Raw genomic sequence first — 14,973 nt, forward strand, 5'->3', positions numbered from 1 at the left:
CTTGCTTTTTCTATGATCCAGCGAATGTTGGCAATTTGATCTCTGGTTCCTCTGTCTTTTCTAAATCCAGCTTGAACATCTGGAAGTTCATGTACTGTTGAAGCCTGGCTTGGAGAATTTTGAGCATTACTGTGCTGCACTCAATATGCCAGCAAATTTGGAAAACTCAGCAGTGGCCACAGGACTGGAAAATGTCAGATTTCATTCTTATCCCAAAGAAAGGCAATGCCAAAGAATGCTCAAACTACAGCACAATTGCACTCATCTCACACGCTAGTAAAGTAATGCTCAAAATTCTCCAAGCCAGGCTTCAGCAATACGTGAACTGTGAACTTCCAGATGTTCAAGCTGGTTTTAGAAAAGACAGAGGAACCAGAGACCAAATTGCCAACATCCACTGGATCATCAAAAAAGCAAGAGAGTTCCAGAAAAACATCTATTTCTGCTTTATTGACTATGCCAAAGCCTTTGACTGTGTGGATCACAATAAACTGTGGAAAATTCTGAAATAGATTGGAATACCAGGCTACCTGACCTGCCTCTTGAGAAATTTGTATGCAGGTCAGGAAGCAACAATTAGAACTGGACATGGAACAACAGACTGGTTCCAAATAAGAAAAGAGTACGTCAAGGCTGTATATTGTCACCCTGCTTATTTAACTTATATGCAGAGTACATCATGAGAAACACTGGGCTGGAGGAAGCACAAGCTGGAATCAACATTGCCAGGAGAAATATCAATCACCTCAGATATGCAGATGACACCACCCTTATGGCAGAAAGTGAAGAGGAACTAAAAAGCCTCTTGATGAAGGTGAAAGTGGAGAGTGAAAAAGTTGGCTTAAAATTCAACATTCAGAAAATGAAGATCATGGCATCTGGACCCATCACTTCATGGGAAATAGATGGGGAAACAGTGGAAACAGTGTCAGACTTTATTATCAGGGGCTTCAAAATCACTGCAGATGGTGATTGCAGCCATGAAATTAAAAGACGCTTACTCCTTGGAAGAAAAGTTATGACCAACCTAGATAGCATATTCAAAAGCAGAGACATTACTTTGCCAACAAAGGTCCGTCTAGTCAAGGCTATGGTTTTTCCAGTGGTCATGTATGGATGTGAGAGTTGGACTGTGAAGAAAGCTGAGCACCGAAGAATTGATGCTTTTGAACTGTGGTGTTGGAGAAGACTCTTGAGAGTCCCTTGGACTGCAAGGAGATCCAACCAGTCCATTCTGAAGGAGATCAGCCCTGGGATTTCTTTGGAAGGGATGATGCCAAGGCTGAAACTCCAGTACTTTGGCCATCTCATGTGAAGAGTTGACTCATTGGAAAAGACTCTGATGCTGGGAGGGATTGGGGGCAGGAGGAGAAGGGGATGACAGAGGATGAGATGGCTGGATGGCATCACTGACTCGATGGACTCGAGTCTGAGTGAACTCCGGGAGTTGTTGATGCACAGGGAGGTCTGGCGTGCTGCGATTCATGGGGTCACAAAGTGTCAGACACGACTGAGCAACTGAACTGAACTTGCTAGCATGTGAGATAAGTGCCTCTGCCAGAGACTCCTGGACCCTCACAGTCTTGAGGGTGAGGGACCTTCACAAAACTTGACCCACTGGAGAAGGCAATGGCAAACCACTTCAGTATTCTTGCCTTGGGAACCCCATGAACAGTGTCAAAATTTGCTTTAGTAAATCTGAAATATGCTGGTGCTCTGCAACTGACTTCCAAGCCTAGCAATGGTTTTAAGCACTTAATTCCTTGTATTAAATCCCTTTTCAGAAGAAATACCTAGAATGATTTTTATATCCCATATCATGCTGATATAGTCTCAATATTATAATGTTGTAGGAAATAACTATTTTTAGCAAACATAACTACTCCAATTACATTTTCTTAGGTGAATTGTTGAATTCAGCAAGTACATGTGCTTTTATTGTTTTTAAAGTTCATTTTTACCCTTATATCAGCTTACATTGGGGCTTCCATGGTGTCTTAGTGGTAAAGTATCTGCATGCAATGCAGGAGCCACAGGAAACACGGGTTTGATCTCTGTGTCCTGAAGATCCTCTGGAGAAGGGAATGGCTACCCATTCCAGGATTCTTGCCTGGAGAATTCTATGGACAGAGCAGCCTAACGGGTTGCAGTCTGTGGGGTCACAAAGAGTCAGACACGACTGACTAATACTTTCACAGCTTATGTTAGGGCACATGTAAATTAAAATTATTCATTGATCATCTACAGCCATGCCTCTGAGTATTATAGGTTTAGTTTCAGACCACTATAAGAAAGCAAATAGTATAGTAAAGTGAGTCAAACAATTTTTTTGGCTTCCCAGTGCATATAAAAGTTATGTTCATACTGTACTGTAGTCTATTAGGTATACAATAGCATTATGTGTAAAAAATTTATATACCTTAATTATAAAGTAATGCTGAGGGGGAAGGATAAACTAAGAGTTTGGGATTAATATATACACACTACTGTATATAAAATAGATTACCAAGAAGGACCAACTGTATAGCACAGGGACCTATGCTCAGTTTTCCATAATAACCTATAATGAAAAAGATTATGAAAAGGAATATATTTAATAAAAATTATATGTATAATTGAATCACTTAGCTGTATATTTGAAAAATAACACAATGTTGTAAATTAACTATACTTCAATAAAAATAATACTGCTGTTGGAAAAATGGTCCTATACACTTACTTGAGGAAGGGTTGTCACAAACCTTCATTATGTAAAAAGCACTATCTATGAAGAGTGATAAAGCAAAGTACATTAAAACAAGATACGCCTGTTCTATCTTCTTAACATTGTTCTATGTCCTGGTGTTATAAGAATATTGTATAACATACTTTATGCTTACAATATATTATAAATTATAACCCTTGGTTTGGCAACTAAGACTTCTTTTGTTATAAGGACACTTGGATTAGGTAAAAGATTGTCTTATTTTATTCCACACTATAACCTGTCATATTGTAAGAATTGATTGCATTATAAACTTTACCATTTACTTAATAAACATAATTTCCTTCTATGTACAAAAATATATATTTGTTTGCAGAATTACAAAGAGGAATGCAAAGTGGTCTATTTCCCAATGCACACACAATCCAAATGACAAGGATAAGCATAGTCATGGCAAATTATAATGAGTTTAGCTTATGTTGAACTCAACATAGAAGTATTAAAAAATAGCAAACTATGATAGCATAACCAAAGGGTTTCTTTCTGCATCAAGAGTTTAATAAACCTTGACATTTGAATAGAAATGTTGTCTGCCCCTAATTTGAATTCAATCAAGGCTAACAAGGAAGAAGGACATTTTGGATATACAGAATAGCTAGAAAATAATATAAATGCATCAAAATAAAAGCACTCTTAGGTAATTAAAAATATTACATGATACTGGAGTATAAATTTTATGCTATCAGGATGAGTTTGAATTTTATTCTCTAGGCAATCAGAAGCCAACAAAAGAGAGTTCTCAGTGGAAAACATGATCAAAGTTGAATTTAGAATTTCAGTGGTAATAGGAATTACGGAATAGAGGGGAGAATAATAGGTGTTCTGAAAATACCAATATCCTTCCTTTTCCTTGTCCTTAATGTCCATTTTGCAAAGGTGATGCTGTGTCTTTGACATAACTGCTGGAGTGTAAGCGCTTGACATTAAACTTTTAAAATTATTGATTGTAATGTAAGTGTCTGATGTTAAGTTTTTGATTGCCAAGGAATCCATTTCAAAGGCATCCATCTCAAACATATTGTCAGCTATATGACATAGCTCAACTAAATGAAAAACAAGGCTGCCCCACCATGAGATTTTCCTTTTAGAAAACTTTGAGTAACCTAGGTTTACCGAGAGTGATCTCTATTTTTCCTTCCCATGCTCTAATTCCCACTCTTATGCTTAAATTCTCCAATAAAGAGTGAACATGTGAAGTCTTAGGCATCCCTCTTTTGGACACCAATAAAGGCAAAGCTCAAGGTTGGCATGCTTTCTCTCTCTTTCTCCATGACTTTGCTATGTGGCCCTTGAGTGTGCCATGTACCTTCCAGGACCTCTGTCTGAGTAATACATATCTTTTTTCCCAGAAGTTCCTTGATGGCTTTTTTGCTGATGTGCATCTTGCAATCAAAACAAGAACTGCAAGAGCCTGTCCAGCCACAACACTGACTTTGGTTGGGAAGCTATCTGTGGGAGATCCCATAAGTACATCAAACATTCTTAGCCAATAGTGTCACTATTGATATGCCGAGAATGACAGTAAAAACCTGGCTTATAACAAAAATGAGGTACTTAACAACTGAAGTTCTTCAGAAGTGAAAATGAAAGTGAAAGTGGCTTAGTCATGTCCGACTCTTTGCGACCCCATTGACTACACAGTCCATGGAATTCTTCAGGCCAGAATTCTTGAGTGGGTAGCCTTTCCCTTCTCCAGGGGATCTTCCCAACCCAGGGATCGAACCCAGGTCTCCAGGATTGTAGGCAGATTCTTTACCAGCTGAGCCAGAAGGGAAGTTCTTCAGACAAGGGTCCAAACCAATCTTTCAAAAGTTATATTTTTTTGAATTCTGCTATGTATAATAAGAAATATTAATGCATGACTTCATGAACTCATACCTGGTTAGTTACCTTAATATTATAATTTTAATGTTTTGTTTTTTCAAAAAAGCATGCCCATAATTTGTATAGTTGGTCTAAATTCTACCCATTTTTATATTTTGTCTAATGATATTGTTGATCAATTTACTTTTTGAATAAATTTGGCCTATTATCAAATCCCCAATAAGCAGTAAGAACTGAGAAATCCTCCAAGCTAAAGTGAAGCATTAGCAATAGGGTTTCAAACCTAAAATGGTTTATGACAGACCATTTTATATTTAAGAAAATCAATGTAAAAGTGTCTAGTAAAAGCTAGCTCATTACCTATATTTCTCCAATTTTTCAAGGACAAATATAATGTCTCTGATATTTTTCCCTTATTATTCTTTCTTTGGCTGTCTTTTTTGTCATTGAACAAATTTTGCTGGATCCCAAGGGATGAAAAGTTCATTTTAAAGTCAAATATATAAGCTGTAATTAGGTTCAGAACTTTATTTCTTTAATGAAAAAACTGAGGTCACAGTATAGTTCTGGTTTATCCTTATGGATAAAGATGTTAAGATCCCTTCTTATTAAGTTTTGTGCTTTTTTGATCACATTCAAGAAACAAACAAAAAATTCAATTATTTAATCACTGTGTCTTTTTCTATGATGGAGTAATGGAACCATCATATTATTCCTGTTTTTATTATCCATCTTCCTATGTTCTATTATGACTGAATAAATGACAAAGTTAAAAACAATACTTTTTGTTCAATACCTCTGAGTGTCTTTGAATGCCATACTTTTGCACCAAACTAAACATTACTTTGGCCACCTCATGCAAAGAGTTGACTCATTGGAAAAGACCCTGATGCTGGGAGGGATTGGGGGCAGGAGGAAAAGGGGACAACAGAGGCTGAGATGGCTGGATGGCATCACCGACTCGATGGACATGAGTTTGAGTGAACTCCGGGAGATGGTGATGGACAGGGAGACCTGGCGTGCTGCAATTCATGGGGTTGCAAAGAATTGGACACGACTGAGTGACTGAACTGAACTGAACTGAAACATTACTCTTAAAATTTATTATATTCCCAAAACAGGGAAGTTTCTCATAAGGAAATATTTAAAGAGTTCTAGTTTCTCAAATTACCCTTGGATTGACTAGTGAGTAAAAACCAATGTTCTTGACTCACTGGGTTTTAATTCTCTGTCAGAGTTATCTCCAGAGAACTGCATTTCTACATCTAGGGAGACTCTTGCTTGTCATTCTTAATTGAGAACAGCAGCCCAAGTAACACAACAGTGTAAAGAAAGAGCATCAGTAAAAACGTCATATCACTATGAATTAAAGTAAATGGATTTACTAGCTATCAGTGCATCTGTCAGGACATTGCCAGTCTTGACTCACATATCATATGTATGAACTGTTGATCATGGTTGATTTTTCCTGATACAATATGTACACCAACAATTATAGCAATTGCCTGCACAATGTAAAATCAGTTGGCAAAAGCTGTAATAAAAATTGTGTTATACTACTGTAAGTATGTGCATACAGATTAATTGGACAAAACAGCAATTATAGAAGGACAAAGAGAAGTTAATTATTTATTATATGATAAATAGAGCATACCAAATTGGAATGAAAAAAAATTATTATCCAGTCAAGTATCTTAGGATAAATAGTGATTTAGGAAACATACATTTAATTTCTATAACTGCATCTGTACGTTTACTTCATTTTTTTTTTTTTTTACTTCAATAGGTACTTGATGGACTAAAGCAGTACTTTAAAGCTAGGAGATACATGTCAGAATAACTTTTTCAGCTCTCTCAAAATATGCATTACAGCTGTATTCACTTGAAAAATTTGGGCAAACTAAAATATCAAACATAGAAGATGTTATATATTGGTACATCAAATTAAAAGACTGTAATGGAAAAGATATAAGAATAACACCTAATTTTATTGATATGAAAAAACATCATAATATGGTATTGAGAAAATTGACCAGGATACAAAATTACATGTGTAGTATACCAGAGGTGGGAAGTAAAAGAGAGAGAAGAATTAGAGAAAATATACCACAAAACAATAACAATTATTCCTAGATACTGGAATTAAAATAGATTTTCCTATTTCGTTTACTCTGTTACCTTTGCTTATCTATATTTTCTAATTCGTCTTCCCTTGGTACATACTTATTTTGCATTAATAATATTATCAAAGTTAGAAGAATGACTGAGTTATGTATTATGTGTTATATATAATAATTATACATAAATAGGGCTTCCCTGATAGCTCGGTTGGTAAAGAATCTGCTTGCAATGCAGGAGACTCCAGTTCAATTCCTGGGTCAGGAAGATCCCCTGGAGAAAGGATAGGCTACCCACCCCAGTATTCTTGGGCTTCCCTTGTGGCTAAGCTGGTAAAGAATCCACCTGCAATGAGGGAGACCTGGGTTTGATCCCTGGGTTGGGAAGATCCCCTGAAGGGAAAGGCTACCCACTCCAGTATTCTGGCCTGGAGGATTCCATGGACTGTACAGTCCGTGGGGTCACGAAGAGTGGGATGTGACTGAGCAACTTTCACTTTCATACATAAATAATGCATTAAATTATATTTAATGTGCAATTTCATATTATGTATTAGGGTTTCCCCAGTGACTCAGATGGTAAAGAATCTGCCTGCAATGCAGGAGACACAGGTTCAATCCCTGGGTTGGGAAGATCCCCTGGAGAAGGAAATGGCAACCCACTCCAGTATTCTTGCCTGGAGAATTCCATGGAGAGAGGAGCCTGGAGGGCTACAGTCCATGGGGTCACAAAGAGTCAGACAGAACTGAGCGACTAACACACTAATATTATATATTATTTATATTCTGTATTATATGTTATATATTTCTATACTACTGTAAATTTTATTCTGTGTTATATATTATAATTTCTAAATTGTATCATATAATTTATATAATTTCTATATTATATATAATATATGTAATTTCTACAACCAGTTCTATCTCACCTAACATAATTATTTTTACTTACCTTTCTTTTTACTGTGTCAGCATGATATAAATACAACCTGTTGAAAAGTGAAAATTGAAAAATCCAGTCAACTGTGCCTCTTTTCCACACATTTCTTTCTGTGAAGTGAATTAACTGAAAGATTGGATGACTTGTAGAAATAATGATAGAATACATTGAATGGTAAATGAAAACTATATCTGTCAAACTATAATCATTATAGATCTTTAGAATTGCAAAAGAATTTAGACATCATATACTATAATCCTATCTTCCAGGAAATGAGAAAACTGATTAATCAGTAGTCTTTTTGAAATATAGTATGGACTTTGAACATGTATTTCTCAAAAGACTGTATAAGAAACAGTGGAAACAACAAAACAAGCCATACAAATTAAGAAGCAAACCACTGAAACACCAGCTACAATGTTCTGGCAATTCTTTCCAGGTCTATGTAATTTTGGATTAAACTAAACTGTCCCTTTAGAGATAGGGTATAAATCAGACCTAAGGAGTTGTTTTCAAAAGGAAAGGCTGATCATCTTTTTCTCCATGGCTTATCCTCATTCTTAAACTTGTACAAAAATTTCTGAGCCTCATAGAAAAACTGTCTTCACTGATACGGTGGTCAGATTTCCAACAAATTAAAATTCTCAAGTAATTCACTTGGAACTAAGGCAATGGGGAAAAAGAAAAGATCCACAAGTTCCAAAATCTTATGGAAGAAGACTCTGCCCATAAAACAGAAAGAAGCACAATGTACTGAAATTTCATTGAGGTGGTAGATTGAAGGCAGAATCACCATGATGATATCACAGGCATGCAGAATTAGAATAGAAAGTAAAATCAATATAGAAAGTTTTGTTGTTATAAAACAATTGTCACAGTGGTAAAGAATCTGCCTGCAATACAGGAGACAAGGGTTCCATCCCTGATCTGGGAGGATCCCACATGCCAAGGAGCAACTGAGCCTGTGTACCACAACTACTGAGTCTGTGCTCTTAGTGCCCAGGAACTGCAACTACTGAAGCCCAGGCACCCTAGAGCCTGTGCTCCACAATAAGAGAAACCACCTCAATAGAGTAGCCCCTGCTTTCTGCAACTAGAAAATAGCCCATACAGCAATGAAGACCCAACACAGCCAAATTAATTAATTAAAAAAATTGTCTATTACCATTCAAACTGCATCCATTTTTGTAATCAAAATTTATGATTATTTTTAAATTTTATTTATTTATTTATTTATTTATTTATTTATGTTGTTGTTCAGTTGCCCAGTCATGTCCAACTCTTTGTGACCCTATGGGCTGAAACAGAGGCCTCTCTGTCCCTCTGCATCTCCTGAAGTTTGCCCAAGTTCATGCCCTTTGCATCAGTGATGCCATCCAGCCATCTCATCCTCTGATACCCTCTTCTCCTTCTGCCCTCAATCTTTCCCAGCATCAGGGACTTTTCCAATGAGTCAGCTGTTCACATTAGATGACCAAAACACTGGAGTTTCAGCTTCAACATCAGTCCTTCCAACAAGTATTCAGGGGTGATTTCCCTTAAGATTGACTGGTTTGATCTCCTAGCTGTCCAAGGGACTCTCAGGAGTCTTCTTCAGCACCACAGTTTGAAGGCATCAGTTCTTCGATGCTATGCCTTCTTTATAGTCCAGCTCACACAACTATATGTGACCACTGGGAAGACCAGAGCCTTGACTATAGAGACTTTTGTTGGCAGAGTAATGTCTCTGCTTTTCAACATAATGTTTATGTTTGTCACAGTTTTCCTGTCAAGAAGCAATTGTCTTGTAATTTCATGACTGCAGTCATCATCTGCAGTGATTTTAGAGCCCAAAAAGAGGAAATCTGTCACTACTTCCACCTTTTCCCTCTCTATTTGCCATGAAGTAATGGGGCCAGATGCCATGATCTTCTTTTTTTTTTTTTAATATTTAGTTTTAAGCTAGCTCTTTCACTTTCCTCCTTCACCCTCATCAAGAGGCTCTTTAGTTCCTCTTCCTTTTTTTGCCATTAGAGTGGTAGTATCTGCATATCTGAGGTTGTAGATATTTCTCCCACCTATCTTGATTCTAGCTTGTAACTCATCCAGCCCAGCATTTCTCATGATGTGCTCAGTGTATAGATTAAACAAACAGAGTGACAGCAGACAGCCCTGTCGTACTCCTTTCTCAATCTTGAACCAATCAGTTGTTCCATACAGGGTTCTAACTGTTGCTTCTTGACCTGCATATGGGTTTCTCAAGAGACAGGTAATATGGTCTGGTATTTCCATCTCTTTCAGAGCTTTCCACAGTTTATTATGATACACACAGTCAAAGGCTTTGGCATAGTAGATGAAAGATAAGTGGATGTTTTCCTGAAATTCCCTAGCTTTCTGTATGATACAGCGAATGTTGGCAATTTGATCTCTGGTTCCTCTTCCTTTTATAAACTGAGCTTGGACATCTGGAAGTTCTTGGTTTGCATAATGCTGAAGCCTAGCATGCAAGATTTTAAGCATGACCTTACTAGCATGGGAGATGTGTGCAATTGTCCAATAGTTAGTACATTCTTTAGTACTACCCTTCTTGGGAATTGGGATAAGGATTGATCTTTTCCAGTCCTGTGGCCACTGCTAGGCCTTTCAGATTTGCTAACATATTGAATCCAACACCTTGATGGCATCATGCTTTAGGGTTTTGAATATTTCCACTGGAATTCCATCACATCCACTAGCTTTATTAACAGCAATGTTTCCTAAGGCCCACTTGAATTTGCTCTCTGGAATGTCGGGCTCTGGGTGGCTGACCACACCATTGAAGTAATCGGGTTCTTTAAGATCTTTTATTTATACCTGATTTATATTCTCACTAGACTTTCTTTCATATGATAACTTCCCCATTATTTTGTTTTATCTCTCAGTTTATATTTATGTCTTCAATTTTTTTTCAAGATAAGTAGATAGCTTATTTTCAAATTTCTTACATATTACAACTTCATTTCTGTTGTCGTCATTCATTAAAGCAACTTGGTTGGTAGAACTGCTTGTGCTCCAAATTTTATCGGCTCACATTCTCTGAATATTTCTTTGTCTTGCCCAGAATGTTTCAAGAGAATAAATCTGATGACAGCTTGATTCTTATTTTTTTTGGTTTGAACCAATTTGCTTTTCAGGTCTTAATGCATAAACAATTGTTTTGTAAATATTTGAAATATTTTATTTTTCCCATATGTGTCCATATGTGGGCCATTTTCTCTTGAATCCATGGGTGTATGGTGATTGTGGCTTATTGATTGTAAAGTATTTTTGAGCACTGTTGAAGTAATTCTTGTATGAAAACAAATAAATTAGGATGTAGCCTTTAGCCATTGAACGATGATCATTTTTTCTGGGAAGGATTGATGCAAGGTTAGAACCCTATTTTTATCAGTTGCATGTGTGAGTCATCAACTCATTACATGTGCCTAGTGACAAAGGATAGTGAGGAAAAATGTTTATTTTTAGTTTTTATTCATGTAAAGCTCAAACTGGGAGTTTCTTCTCACATTATCTTCATTATTACTACCGTATATCATCTCCACTGCATCAGAAAATATTTTCTCTTAGGCATTTTTAGCTTTTGAAGTTTAAAGATTGACTTTGGAAAGAAGGTGCTGTACTGAGGCTCTGTAAATATTTAGAGTTTACTGTTTTAGGTTGAGACTAATTCAGTGATTTGATGTTGCAGGTATGAATCTGTCTGATATCCAGTTAGTGTCTGTCTGTCTTATAATGTGTCAGGGTAGATAAGTAGGCCCATTATAAAGACTGAAACATTAAAAATGTCAATATTAATAAAGTCCAGAAACTGAACATATGTCATTATTATGTGTATTCTGTATACCCTAATTTGTATGAGTCTGATAGAAGATGGATGATGGGAACTGGTTGCAAAAATCTACAAGTTAATGAAATTAAACTGTATTGTTTGTGATGGATGAAGTCTCAGTTACCAGGTGTTTAATAATAATATAGATAATGCAAACACTGAAAAGGGATTCTGGTTTAATTATGTATTTTCTGTGTAGCTTTACTAATGAATTTAATTGGTCTCTGGGAGATAGCACAACTGAAATGTCAAAAAGCACTTTTTAGCCTCCCAATCCAAAGTAGAATGGCACTTTAAATAACAATCCTGAGTAATAGTAAAAGAAATAATATTAGAAAGATTTATTGAGATAAATATATGCAATTGTAACTGAAGCATCATATCATATAATTCTGTACATCATCTGTGTATATAAACTATGAGAATTAATTATTTGTATTTACTTTTCTTGATAATTCCCTGTTTTGAGTTTGATATATTAACACTTAAAAAAAATATCAGGAGTATGCTGTTTGCTGTCCTCTAAGCCATATGCTTTTTAAACATCCCTATTAATAATTTTTACTTTTTTAAGTTTGATATATGCCAGCTATCTTGGTTGTTTTGGGTTGCTGTAACAAAAATTCCATGGAAACACTTATTTCTTTTTTTTTTTTTTCTTGTTCCTGATTTTATTTTATTTTTTAACTTTACAATATTGTATTGGTTTTGCCATATATCAAAATGAATCCGCCACAGGTATACATGTGTTCCCCATCCTGAACCCTCCTCCTTCCTCCCTCCCCATACCATCCTTCTTATAGTTCCAGGTTAATTGTCTGGTGACGGTTAACTTCCTGGTTCACAGATGGCCGTCTTCTTGCTATATCCTTACATGTTGAAGAGGGAGAACTCTGGTCTTTTCAGTCTCTTATAAGGGAGCACTGTTCCCATTTTTGAGGGTTCCGCCCTCATGACTTAATTACCTCCCAAATGTTCCAGCTCCAAATACAAGCACACTGGGGACTTAGGCTTAAACATATGAATATTGGGTGAAAACAAACATTCAGAGCATAGCACCAGCAAACTAAGGTATTTCATAAATTATGATTGCTATATTACTTTTTTCTAAAATTTATACATAAATGTTGGGACAAATGTAGAGGTTTTTCTCTACTTACATGCCAATATTGGAAATTTTATCCATATTTTCACCATGATTTGGGCAATAGAGGATTTTTCCCCTACCTTCTTAAATGTTGTCTGTGCATGAGGCTTGAAGGAATATTGATGCTTTCTGGGTTAGACTTTGTATGAGAGATGATTACTGAAAATCTGACAGACTGATTTTTAAAAATTCAGCAGATACATCAACATGAATCCACCACAGGTGTACATGTGTTCCCCCAAAAAAATAAATTAAAAAAATAAAATAAAATAAATTAAATAAAGAGAGTTGGAACTGGAAAAAAAAATTCAGCAGATAGAAACACCAAGCAAAAATCAGTGGTATATATATATTTTTTTTATTCATTTTTGGTTGTGCTGGGTCTTTGTTGCTGTGTGGGCTTTTCTCTAGTGGTGAGCTGGAGTTACTATCTAATTGTAGTGAATGAGTTTCTCATTGCAGTGGCTTCTCTTGTTGCGGAGTGGGGACTCTATGGTGTGTGGGCTCAGTAGTTGCAGCTCCTAGGCTCTAGAGCATAGGCTCAGTAGTTGTGGCACACAGGCTTAGCTGCTCAGCAACACGTGGGATCCTCCCGATACAAGGATCGAACCCATATCTCCTTCCTTAGCAGGCAGACTCTCCACCACTGAGCCACCAGGGAAGCCCCAAGTCAGTGATCTTTTACATGCAATAAAATATTGCCACATTTGTGCTATAGAAGGCTTTCCTGGTGGCTCAGCTGGTAAAGAACCTGCCTGCAGTGTGGGAGACCTGGGTTCGATCCCTGGGTTGGGAAGATCCCCTGGAGCAGGGAAAGGCTACCCACTTCAGTATTCTGGCCTGGAGAATTCCATGGACTGTACAGTCCATGGGGTTGCAAAGAGCCAGACACGATTGAGCAACTTTTACTTTCACTTTGAGCTATAGAAAGGACCTGCCTGATATAGAGAACAGACTTGTGGACACAGGCGAGAAAGGAGAGGGTGGGACAAATTCAGAGAGTAGCATTGAAACATATACATTATCATATGTAAAATTAGATAACTAGTGAAAATTTACTGTATGATGCAGAGAGCTCAAACCCAGTGTTCCCTGGTGGGATAGGGTGAGAGGTATGAGGAAGGTTCAAGAGGGATGGGACACACATATACCTATGGCCTGATTCATGCTGATATATGGCAGAAACCAACACAATATTGTAAAGCCATTATCCTCCAATTGCAGAGGAAGGTAAACTTCCAAACTCATTCTATGAGGCCACCATCACCCTAATACCAAAACCTGACAAAGATCCCACAAAAAAAGAAAACTACAGGCCAATATCACTGATGAACATAGATGCAAAAATTCCTTAACAAAATTCTAGCAATCAGAATCCAACAACACATTAAAAAGATCATACACCATGACCAAGTGGGCTTTATCCCAGGGATGCTAGGATTCTTCAATATCTGCAAATCAATCAATGTAATACACCACATTAACAAATTGAAAAATAAAAACCATATGATTATCTCAATAGATGCAGAGAAAGCCTTTGACAAAATTCAACATCCAAAAATAAACAAAATTTTTTAAAAGTAAGTGTCTGCCTTACTGAGACACTGATATCTGAGTTGAAAGGGAATGGACAGATCTGCTTTCATGGGATACAAATACATTCCAAACACACGTTACTCAGAAATGCAGTTATTAAAACACTGAGCCAATTTTGTATCAGGACAATAGTCCAGTTTTTTACAAAGCAAGTCCACTCATTCTGTGATAGAAAAGGTTGAGAATGAAAATCTGGCTTGGCTAAGACTTGTCTAATGCCGCCTTCCTTAGTATGCACATCACATCCTGCCAGCTGTAGCAGGGAGCAAACAGTTATCACACAAACGAGCATCCTTGAAGCCAGAATAAAAACGCTGCTACTCTCCATCTAAACTAGTTTTATAAACGGAAGATAAAATAAATAGGGACAAGAAAAAAGACAGACGGAGAATGAGGAAAGGGGAGAATGAAATAACCCTTTTCTAAGAAGGCAACAACCAATAGAATCTTTTTTTTTTTTTTTTTTACCATTTTCTACTAGAAAAAATAAAATAAGTGTTATCTCAACCACTAAACAGAAGAGCCAATGACTAGGGTTCCAAGCTGTGAAAGGAAGTAGCAACTTATACCAGGTACAAATTCCTTTCTGTCTCCTCTTTAATTTTTCTAAACCATGATTTCTCTATTAAAATCCTAGTACTGACTTCCAGAGATCTGGTGTCTGTCCTCTACCTGTTCCTGAGTGAAAAAGCCCTTGGGGAAACTTCATTACTAATGACCTTCAGGATATTTATTGGA

Source organism: Bos mutus, chromosome X (assembly GCF_027580195.1).
Source record: "Bos mutus isolate GX-2022 chromosome X, NWIPB_WYAK_1.1, whole genome shotgun sequence".
NCBI lineage: Eukaryota > Metazoa > Chordata > Mammalia > Artiodactyla > Bovidae > Bos > Bos mutus.